The sequence below is a fragment of the Sturnira hondurensis genome, unplaced genomic scaffold (genome assembly GCF_014824575.4).
Source record: "Sturnira hondurensis isolate 20B ecotype Veracruz unplaced genomic scaffold, ASM1482457v3 Scaffold0001532, whole genome shotgun sequence".
Classification (NCBI taxonomy): Eukaryota; Metazoa; Chordata; class Mammalia; order Chiroptera; family Phyllostomidae; genus Sturnira; species Sturnira hondurensis.
In genome coordinates, this window is record NW_028074163.1 from 429,970 (window position 1) to 440,595 (window position 10,626).

At 44.0% G+C, this 10,626-nt stretch overlaps 1 pseudogene; it reads right to left on the reverse strand.

Annotated features, from left to right (window-relative positions):
- Nucleotides 1–4,147: 4,147 nt before the first annotated feature.
- Nucleotides 4,148–8,708, reverse strand: LOC118975811 (gamma-crystallin F-like; annotated as a pseudogene).
- Between the last annotated feature and the right edge of the window lie 1,918 nt (nt 8,709–10,626).

Consider the following 10,626-nt stretch of genomic DNA (forward strand, 5'->3'; position numbering starts at 1 on the left):
TACACTCTTTATAAAATCTAGACTAATACCAACAGTGCTTGAAAAGTTGAGGGAGAAATTAAAAATCTTTTTTTCTTTCAAAGGGTTTTATTGTCTCTTCTTCAGTGTAATTCTTTTGCTTTTTTTTTTACAAAAAAAGCAATAAATAAATTAAAAGAAGAATAAGAAAATAAAGTCAAATAAATAGGTAAAGTCAAGTAAAGTCAAGTCAAATAAAGTCAAGCAAGAAAACAGGAAAAATAGTTGCATCTGTAAGACAACCACTATTGATCTCAGGAAGAATATTTTGATCAGATTTCTTTCTAGACACACATGTACATATATCATTTCAGGTCAATTTCTATACACATTTGTGCACACACATATTATTTTAGTGTATCAAATCTGATTTTAAGAATTTATCTTTGCCCTGGCTGAATAGCTCAGTTGGTTAGTGTTATCCTGATGCGGGTTTAATCCCTGGGTCAGGGCACATACAAGAAGGGGCAAATGAATGAATAAATAACTGAAACAGCCCTGGCTGGTGTAGCTCAGTGGATTGAGTGCGGGCCTGTAAACCAGACAATCGTGGTTCGATTCCCAGTCAGGGCACATTCCTGGGTTGCAGGCCAGTTCCCGGCAGGGGCCAGTTCCCAGCAGGGGATGCACAAGAAGCAACCATACATTGATGTTTCTCTTCCTCTCTCCTTCCCTTCCCCTCTAAAGATAAATAAATAAAATATTTAAAAAAAATAAGTGAAACAAAAAAACCTCTCACTCTAAACAATTCTTAAAATTAACGAAGAAATAATTTATCTTTGACTACAGGATTTGATTCGCCAAATATATTAAATGACTCCATGGTTTGTAATTTACAGATATATAGTCATTATTTAAGAAAATATTTTATTGTTGGCCTTCATATTACTTAAAATGCTTCTCTTTGTATAGAGCAGCCAAGATTTAATAAAGATGGATTTGAAATTTTTAGAAAATCTTGAAGAACAGTCAAAATTATTTAAAAGCATAAAAGTTTGGAGTAGAATCCTTGGTTTAACAAATTTCCAAACTGTTGAGCAAAACAGTAACTGGCATATTGATTTCCAGCTAACTTCTTGTAATTCCCTGTTTAAAACAATTTGGCCTCCGTCGGCTTACTAGGAGTTTGACCCCTGGCCTGTGACCACTCTCCTCAGATATATCAGACAGTTCTGTGGGTTCCCCGTTACTCCGAGGAGGCTTTTACAGCACTGCTTATATTTATCAAGGACCTTTCAAGACCACTCTGCTCAGAAAATCAACAACTCACCTTGACCTTGAAGAGGTGCTCCCATTTGATATTCACTGGGAAACAAAAGCTTGGTGTAGATGTGTGGCACAAGACCATTTTCTTCTCCTCATCTGTGTCTTACAAAAGCAAAGTAGTGAGTGGATATAAAACACAAACTCTATTTTCAGCAATACTAAGAGAAAGATAAAATATGAAAACATGTAGAGACTATGCAGAGCAGGAGGGTAGAGAATGTGGCCCAAGGAGGCAGATCTGTGGAAACTCCAGCACAGACTTACAGCCTGTTATTCGTGGATTCGACTGGAAGTGACAATTCTAGATCCTTGCACAAAGTAGGAGCTTCAGGACAAGGAGGAAGTCAGGGTAGAGATTAAACAGAAGGCCCACATAGAAAAGACACCTGCTACCCTTTTGTGTGGATGTACAGCGCGTGCTGAACACGGCCAGTGAAGGAGAGACAGTAGCCCAGCTCCTGGCTGGTGAGCAGTCACTTCCTTTCGTCCTGCTTGTAGCTCTTGATAAATGGGCAAGTTTCACCATCAACTTGGAGAATATGGTTACACTTTGTCCCCCACCGCCATATACTAGCAACTTCTCACATTCCCATTCTCTTCTTGGCCACCCAGGGCATTTAGATTTACTCCTCCTGCCTTAATTAGGTCAACGTACTATCTCCAGAAAGGAAATTTTTAATGTGTAAGTCTTTCATCTCGAGTCTTCAGAAACCATTGAGTCACATGTGCATTTCCCTTTGGTGAGTCTATTAATTCAGCGTCACGGGGGCTGCTTTGTACTAGGCACACTCAGCTCGATTCTACAGAAGATACAATTATGTTTGCCACTGTCCTAGCTTTAGAAGCTTGGGATCTAGTAGAAGAGGCAAACATGTCAGCTTCCAGAATGAAAATGCTGTCATTGAAGTGCCATCAGTGCGCAGGGGGAGGGAGTTTGGGGAAATTGGCTGAGAAGAGAAAAGACTTGTGCCTGCATTATGGAGGGTCACTCACAGTTGTGGCCGCAACTTCAATTCAGCATAGTTAATGGGAGAAGGTGACAAGGCTGGGACCCACTACCTCAGTCAGTGATCGGTGAAAACTGTCATCTAACTGAGCACTTCCTTACAAGGGAATGGATGTTTGATGACTATGTAAAACCCAAACCTGTGCTCTACCATCTCTTAATTTCCAGTTTTCAGGCTGAGCCGTAGCTGACTCCAAATCACAACTCATCTTTTTAGCCTGAGTGTCTGCTCAATAGAAATATGAGAGACATAAATGCAATCCTAAAATTTTTAGTAGCCACACTAAAACTGTTAAAAGGAGCAGGTAAAATTAACTTTAATAATACATTTTATATAACTTAATATATATCAGAAGTATTATTTCAACATTAAGTTAATATAAAAAATACTGAGGTCGTTCTCGTTGCAGTTGCCACATTTGAAATCTGGTGTGCACTTGACACTTTGGACGCATCTTCATCTGGACAAGCCTCAGTCCGGTGTGCAGTGGCAGCGTGTGGGAGTGACTACTGCGTGGGTCAGCCCGAATCTACCTGTCTCTGGGGCATCTTCGACTATCCTGGAGCATGCGTGTTAGGGAAGTACAGTGTCAGGCATAAGTAATCTGATGACATTTTCCTTTAATGTTCGCGGCTTAGGGAACGGTATATTTCTTAGCTTATTGATATGTTATCTATTTTTTCAAGTAGGTCGTCATTGGCAATGGTTCTTTGGTAATCATGGCCATTCAGCTCACCGAGAACTTATTTCAACAAGAGGTTGCCATTTTCATAATTAAGGGAAGCAGTTCATTTCCTCTCAATTGCATGTATATATAGGAAACTGAGAATTTGAGTATTTACTCTTAAAGAAAACCCCATAGCGTAATGGGATACTTACTCATATTTCATTGGATGAAATTCATCCTTCCTGAAAAGAAATTTTGAACTCTATTAAATTAGTTCCCATAAATTTCTTTTTTCTCTCAGTGCTATGATTATTATCAAATGCTGGATTCAAGAACTGGATATAATACAGATTAACCCAAGCCTAGGGACACCATCATCCTAACCAATTCAGATTCCACTCTTTGCAGTGTATGGTGGCATTTTATTTTCCTGATCACGTCCTGTCTGTACTTCTGCCCCTCTGCGCTCATTTCTGTCAGCACGCACTACCTGAGTGCTCTGTGCCTCTGCTGAGTAGAAAAATGTTTGGAAGAGACCTTTGGGCTATTTATTACAGTGGCACCAGGTTCTTATATCTGTGCTCTGGATACATAAATATTAATCAATCTATTCAGCCAGTCACATATTTTTAGATGTGTCAGACACAGTTATCTGAACGAATCTATCTCTAACTGTATCTCTGATGCAATTTCACTTACCTGTCCCACCTAATGCAATCTCCAAAAGAAAATTCGACTAAGAAAAAGAGGACTAAGAAGGTGACCAAATATTTCACCCGAAAGCTTACAGAACAGTTTGCTAGAAACTACTGCATGCAAAGTTAACACCTGTGATATAAAAATAATAACTCATTAAATCCATCACAATATCATGAATATTATTATCCCAGTTTTTACAAATTAGGAAACTGAGGCACAGAAAGGCTAAGTCACTTGCCCCAGCCCCTACAGCTTTGAAGTGGATGTGCACCCAACATTCTGGTTACAGAGGTGATGCTCTTAACACCCCCTGACCCCCATACTACCCTTTCCACCGATACATGCAAGAAAGTGCACACTATTCCCAGCTTGATTTTTGCTGAGCCCTTCCAAGGAGCCTGCAAGGAAAATGGGACTACATGACTGTGTGAAACACACAGGAAATATTTTCCTAGCTTCCAGGTGGAGAAAGGAGCAGAGTAAAGGCATTTCAGTGGAAATCCACGGCCCTCCTCAGTGAGCCCGCTCTGGCACTTATGGCGCCCCAGTCCCCTGGCCTCAGAGGTACTGCCGGCCCTGGGGGTCAGGCATCCCGCAGAGGACGCAGGCGCCCTCCAGCACGTGGAAGGAGTGGATCTCACTGGAGTGGAAGTGGTCGTAAAGCGAGGAGCAGTCCGCAGTGAACTCCACCATCTGGCCTCTGTTCATCTTCCCTCTCGCAGAGTCAGATCCTGTGGGAGCTGGACTGTGGATTCAGCAGTCAGAAGACGAAGAAAAGTCAGACAATCCAGGCTTTAGCAAATAAGCACACACAGCCCTGGACATTTCTTGGTCTTTTCAGTATCAAAGATGACAACTTAAAAAGGGAGTCAATGCCAGGGCCACTGTGTACATTTGTGAAGGCTGTACACAGGAAAACTGCAAAGGCACCATTCACATAGATCAAGGTATGAATGGTGTTCCCTGGAGTTTTCCAGGGCCAAAATCTAGGCAAATCATGCATGCTGGCTCTATTTAGTATCATTCTGAAGTAACAACTTATGTATATATTTTGTTCTTCATTGGCTTATGGTGGACTGAGACAGTCCTTGAATGACAATATAAATTAAATATTTAAGAAGGAAGGGAAAGGGGGTATTATTTTGAATCTCAACAACACTAGAAGAAGCTGGGGGAAAAGGAAGCTGAATTGCTTTGCCTCCAAGTGACATCCCATATTGGTGGCACCTGAGACCACGCAGTCCCTAACCCCTTCCTTTTTAAGTCTTGCCACTCTAAAATCCTGAGAAGCGAGGGCCATCACAAAGATTAGGTTCGTGCTCTAATACCGGCTCCAGTGAATCTGCTTAAGGTGATAGACAGAAATGGAAGTTCAAGGTCATGAAGGAGACCTGTAAAAAATCAAGAGAATATAAAACCTTTAGAAAAATGGGAAGTTAGGCTGTTTGTCCTAACCTGTTTCTTCTTTTATTTTCCTCCCCAACAGTTACCCATCATCTCAATGCCTTCCTTCTTCTACCATTAAATCCTCCTTCGGGGAGATTCTCATAAGGAATTCATTCTGAGGTATAAAAGGCGTATAAAAGATAATGAGACATAGAAAAGATAACACATCTCCACCGGCTGGTAAAGGACTCCGGTGCCCATTTTCTAATCTGATCTTCACTGCAGCCTGAAACACGTGGAGCCCCATTTTTAGCCTTTTCCTTTTTTATGAGAAGCTAAGGACAGAGCTTGCAGCCTGTAATGAGAAATGTCAGGAACCGGAAAAGGGGAAGCCCAGATTTGTCAGGCTCCTAACACCAGTCTGGGTCCTATGAAGACATTAAACTCTCTGAGAGGGCTTCAAACTTCACCCAAAGCGGTACATGTTCCCCAGGACCCTGAGACAGTCTAACTGGAGAGTCCCTAACGGTGGCATTCGGGGCTGCTGGGGCGTTATTTGGGTAGGAGTGAGCTCCATAGGAGCTCTTGGAATCACATGGTTGGTTACTTGTTTTGCCAAATCAAAAGGCAGGACTTGAGAGTCCCTTGCTGTTAATGACGATAGCTTACTTTTGGGAGAGGAGACGGCTTGTCCTGTGCCAGGTAAGTTCCTTTCATCCTCATCTCAACTCTAGAAAGTAGTTACTCTTATTATGCTCATTCACTTTGCAGATGAGTAGAGAGGGAAAGAGTCCTCGTAACCCCGTAGGAGTTGCTTAGCCATCACCCTGGCATTGACACTCTGAACCCTATCATGCACTAGTTTTTCCAATAGAGGTGAGTTTAATTTCCAACAAAGTAAAATAAAATGTCTAATTAAAAGCGTTCCAGCACACACTTTCTCGGTGGAAGAAACGTTAAAGGGACTAATAAAGGAAAAGAGAACAGTTAGAGCCAGAAAAAGAAGGCCACCGTCCTACAGTAGGAGCGAGCACCCGCGTGACTGCGGGCGCAGAGGGACCAGGGGGACTGGACTCACGTGGAGGATGCGTGGGGGTGGGGGGGGGGCGGATACAGGCCCATCCACTGCTGGTAGTCGGGGTAGTCGCCGCGCCGCAGGAAGTACTGGCGGCCCTGGTAGTTGGGGCGCTCATACAGCATCCAGCAGCCACTGTCCATGCGCACGGAGTTGCAGCGGCTGAAGTAGGGCTGCAGGTTGGAGCAGTCGCTGCTGCACTCAGTAGCGGCGGCCCTGGAAGCCACTGTCCTCATAGAAGGTTATCTGCAAGGAAAAGAACTAGAGGCTTAGAGGCCTGGACCCAGGGCCCCTGCCAGCCTGGGCTCTAGGCTCACCTTCCCCAAGGCTGGAGGACAGCACGGTGCGGGGTCAGTGGCTGGGCAGGTCTATGTAGCAGGCGCCCTGCTGCGTTGGCAGGAACAACACAAAAGGGGCCCTGGGTGAGGGCTTTGCCTCCCTTTCCTATATACCAGAGGGGCGGGGGTGGGGGGTGTGGGGAGGGATAGCTGCTTAATGTGTTTTCTCTTAGACTCTCCAGACCTTTCGAACTGACGACCCAGGTTAAAAGTAATTTGATGTCCCTCGGGCTTTTAAATGGAATCTGTTCAGGAAATTGGAACTGAGCAAAAGCACGTAAACGAGTTAATAATTGTAATCAAATATTTGTCTTTTTAGATTTCAAACTGACCTCTTTTTGAGTGCCAACGCAGGGGCGTGACCAGGTCTGGGGTCAGAATGAGCTCCAGTGGGAGGCGTTTACACCAGAGCGCCTGTCCTTGGTGAGCGAACGTGGAACATGGGGGTGACCTGCCTTCCCCTCAGAACGTTTAAAGTAGGATGGGGTTTCCTCCGAGGGAAAGTCTCTGTGCTCCTACCTGCTGCTAAGTGGGTGTGGCAGCTATTGCTGACACCTGAGGAAGGATGGCAGGGGGTAGCCCTGCGGGGGGGAGGGGGGGGCCTGCGGGGGGGAGGGGGGGGCCGGGCGCCTGGCCTCAGCTCTGCTCCCCGAGCCTGAGCGGGACCAGGGACATCTGCAGACACTTGTGCGCAGCCTCAGCCTGTGCCCCCGCCGCACAGGCCAGGACAGCCCCCACCTCGGGATTCATGAGGAGACTCACGCGTGGTTATTTATCACACTGTAACTATTTAACTATTTTTTTTGCTAAGTGCTAAGCTTATATGTTTGTTTCTAGCTGCTGATATATGCAAGTAAACGTGCAAATATAACAAAATTTTAAATCCCACAATTTTGCCAAGCTTCTGATTTCTCTCCCTTCCCCAGCCCTAGTTGTTCTCTAGTGAAGGTTCTGATGGGAAGGGAGACTTCTTTTCTCTTCCTGCCCCACCCCCACCCAGAGCCCTCAGAACTCAAGAAGCTTCTCTCTTTAAAGCAGGATTTTTCTCAACGTCAGCACTATCATGACATTTTAGGCTGAAAACTCTATTGTAGGAAGCTGTCCTCCACATTGTAGGTTTTTAAGCAACATTTCTATTCCCTACCCTCTAGATGCCAAGAGCACCCACTTACCCCCTCCTCAGTTATGATAACAGAAAATGTGCCCTGGCTGGTGTGGCTCAGTGAATTGAGCTCTGGCCTGTGAACTGAAAGGCCACCAGTTCAAGTCCCAGTTAAGGCACATGCCTGGGTTGAAGGCCAGGTCCTCATTTGGGGGCGTACGAGAGGCAACTGATAGGCATTTCTCTCTCATTTCCCCCTCCCTCTCCCTCTCTCTAAAAAATAAATAAATAACACCCTTAAAATGAACTCAGAACATGCCCTCGGATATTGCTAAACATGCCCATGGTAGACAAACGCATCCGTTGTTGAAAACCACTGGTCTGAACGTGGAAGATTTGGGCCTAACATTCTCACCATTAGCCCACTGCTCACATCAGTGAGGTGGGTTGTCCACCGGATTTCTGGAACTGCGGAGATTCCTCAGGGGACTCTCAAAGAGCAAGAGGCAGTTTTGTAAGCCCAGACAGTTGGGTTTTCTATTTTTTGTAATGCAAGTGACTGCCTTAAACTCTGAATGTGGATGCATCCACTACAAAGCAACAATCATTTCAAGGATGGATTTCTCGAGTAAACACTTTGCCAGCCATTCACCTACATAAAGAGCCAGCCCACCCTCTCTGCCTCCCCAACCACGCCACCCCCAATCTTTTTTTTTTTTAGAGAAATCTTGGTTGTTTTCCATACCTGATCATTTGGGCCTCAAGTTTTTCCTTTCCCCCTGCTTTATGTTCCTGCTCTTTTGTTTTAAATTCACCAAGAAAGAAGCAGCCCAGGAAACCCTGGGCCCCCCGCCCTAGGCCCCAATAAAACCCCTTCCCTTTCCTCTCTTCCCCGCTCCTCCCCGCACCTTGCTGTGTGCAAAGTTAACACCTGTGAAAGAGTAATTTCTAGTACTTTAAGTAACACACTCCCCGCCCAAGTCCCCTGATGGTTATCGCTGAGGGCATCTGCGTCGCAATGAGAACCACAAGCGCTGGTCTGGCCACAGCACGGGCTGTCCACGGGCTGAGCCCCGCACGCCGCCGCAGCTTCTGCTCTCACGGCCTTACTCCACTCCCCCCACCACGCCCAGAGCGTTTTCACTGGCATCTGTGTTCTATAAAACCTCATGGAAAAACGGGTTTTATTACCAAGTAGTGCTAATTTTTAAAAGCTAAAAATTTTTAAACCATTGATTTTAGGTATTGTGACTCCCAGAGTGCCCTTTAAAATACGAATATGTTCCTTACTAACCGCCAGAATGAAATTGCCAGCCTTTTCAGTTTCCCAGGACAGCTGGCTAGTTCCTCAGGAAAAGTTCCCGAGAGAGTCAAACATAGGCCTGATAAATGTGATCGGATCTGGAAACATTGGATCAGGGCACAATCCCAGAGAGAACAAGAATGAACTGGATACCACGTGGAAAGTTCTGCACAACCACAGTGTGTTCTGAACCGTGGACTCTGGAGAGATAATGACAGAATAAATGTGCTGTAGCTGGGCTGTGACAAATTCACAACCTGGTCTAGAAGCTAATTTCACTTTGGGGCTCTGTTTTTTTGGAGGTTTCTAAATGTTTCTTTGAAGATGAAATGGTGTCATGTGAAGATTAATTTTGACATTTATTTATTTATAATCATTGAGAACTAGTTCAGCTATTTATGATGTTTTATAATTTCAACATTACCCTTCACCTCCTAATATGCAAAGCTGTTAGCTGAGTAAATTTCTTCTTAAGTCAACCTTTCCGGGACACTATAAATGAATAGCATCAATTTGCATTAGTTAGGAAATCATGGGGAAAGACTCTATTACTGTATGAACAGAAAAAAGAAAAGTAGTGTGGAGATATTGGCCACAGAGCTTTTAGCAGGAACATGATCTGTTTACATCCCCCCTCCTTCAAATTCACTACTAGGGGCACTTAAACTTTCCTCTGAGCTCTTGAGAAAAACAACACAGTCATTTAGAAAATACTGCAGGATAAAATGGGAGATTGGAGCACTGTAAAATAAGCGTGTAAGCATATGAATGTTGGCAAAAAATATGAAAAATTCAAATCGCTAGTGTCTTTCTTCTAAAGGTTTCCCATAGCCTGTTGTCCCAAAAGAATGTGGCAGATTTTCTTCCAACTGCTTTATCATTTGAACCTTTTGATCAAAGTTTACTTTCCTGAAACAAGCATCAAATGATACATTTCCTACTAACATATTCTTTCTTGACGTATTTGTAAGGTATCCTGAGGATAAAATATTGAAAGCCAACAAATTCTATTTTGACTCCAAATTATATCGCCATCCAATGAAATTGCGTTAGTTTCAGAGGCAGCTATAACTGCCTAACACTGATCATCGAAGTGCACTGAATTTCTCAAAGGAATTTGGTATATAAATACAAAGTGTTATTAGTCTGAAGATTAACCAGCTGAGGCAGGAATAACTTGTCCATCAAAACTGTCTGCTATCAAGGCCTTATAAACCATCTGCATATTTAATGTGAGAAGCAATATGTGTTTTTAATAAATATGCAGCATTCGTGCTAACAGCAGAAAATAATTTGAAGGCAATTTATACTTGGTCGGTTTGTGATGGCAGATGTGAAATGCAGAGTATACAAACCACGTATAAAACCCCCACCCTTTGACAATAATATCCTGGGTAATTTTCACTGCCTGAGCCTGCCTTACCTGGTCTGTAAACTGAGACTAAGAATACTGCTTTGAAGGTTGTCTGTGAACGTGAAAGGAAATGCTCCATAAAGAGTGTGAGAAGGGAGCCTCGTGGCGGGTGGACACGTGCTAATCACCCCTCCTTCCTTGAAGGAGTTTCACCTCCTTATCCCAATGCTCCAAAGGCCCATGACTCCGAATCTTGACAAATTCTCATATTTTGACGGCACATGCTTTTTTGTTGTTGTGAATTTTGCCATTTCTAAAGCAATGTTAGTGACAGAGAGAAGCTCCAGCGTGGCTGGCAGGCCTTAACAAGCGGGCAGAGAGTAGGGGGCGGAGCGAAGTGCTGGCACTTCC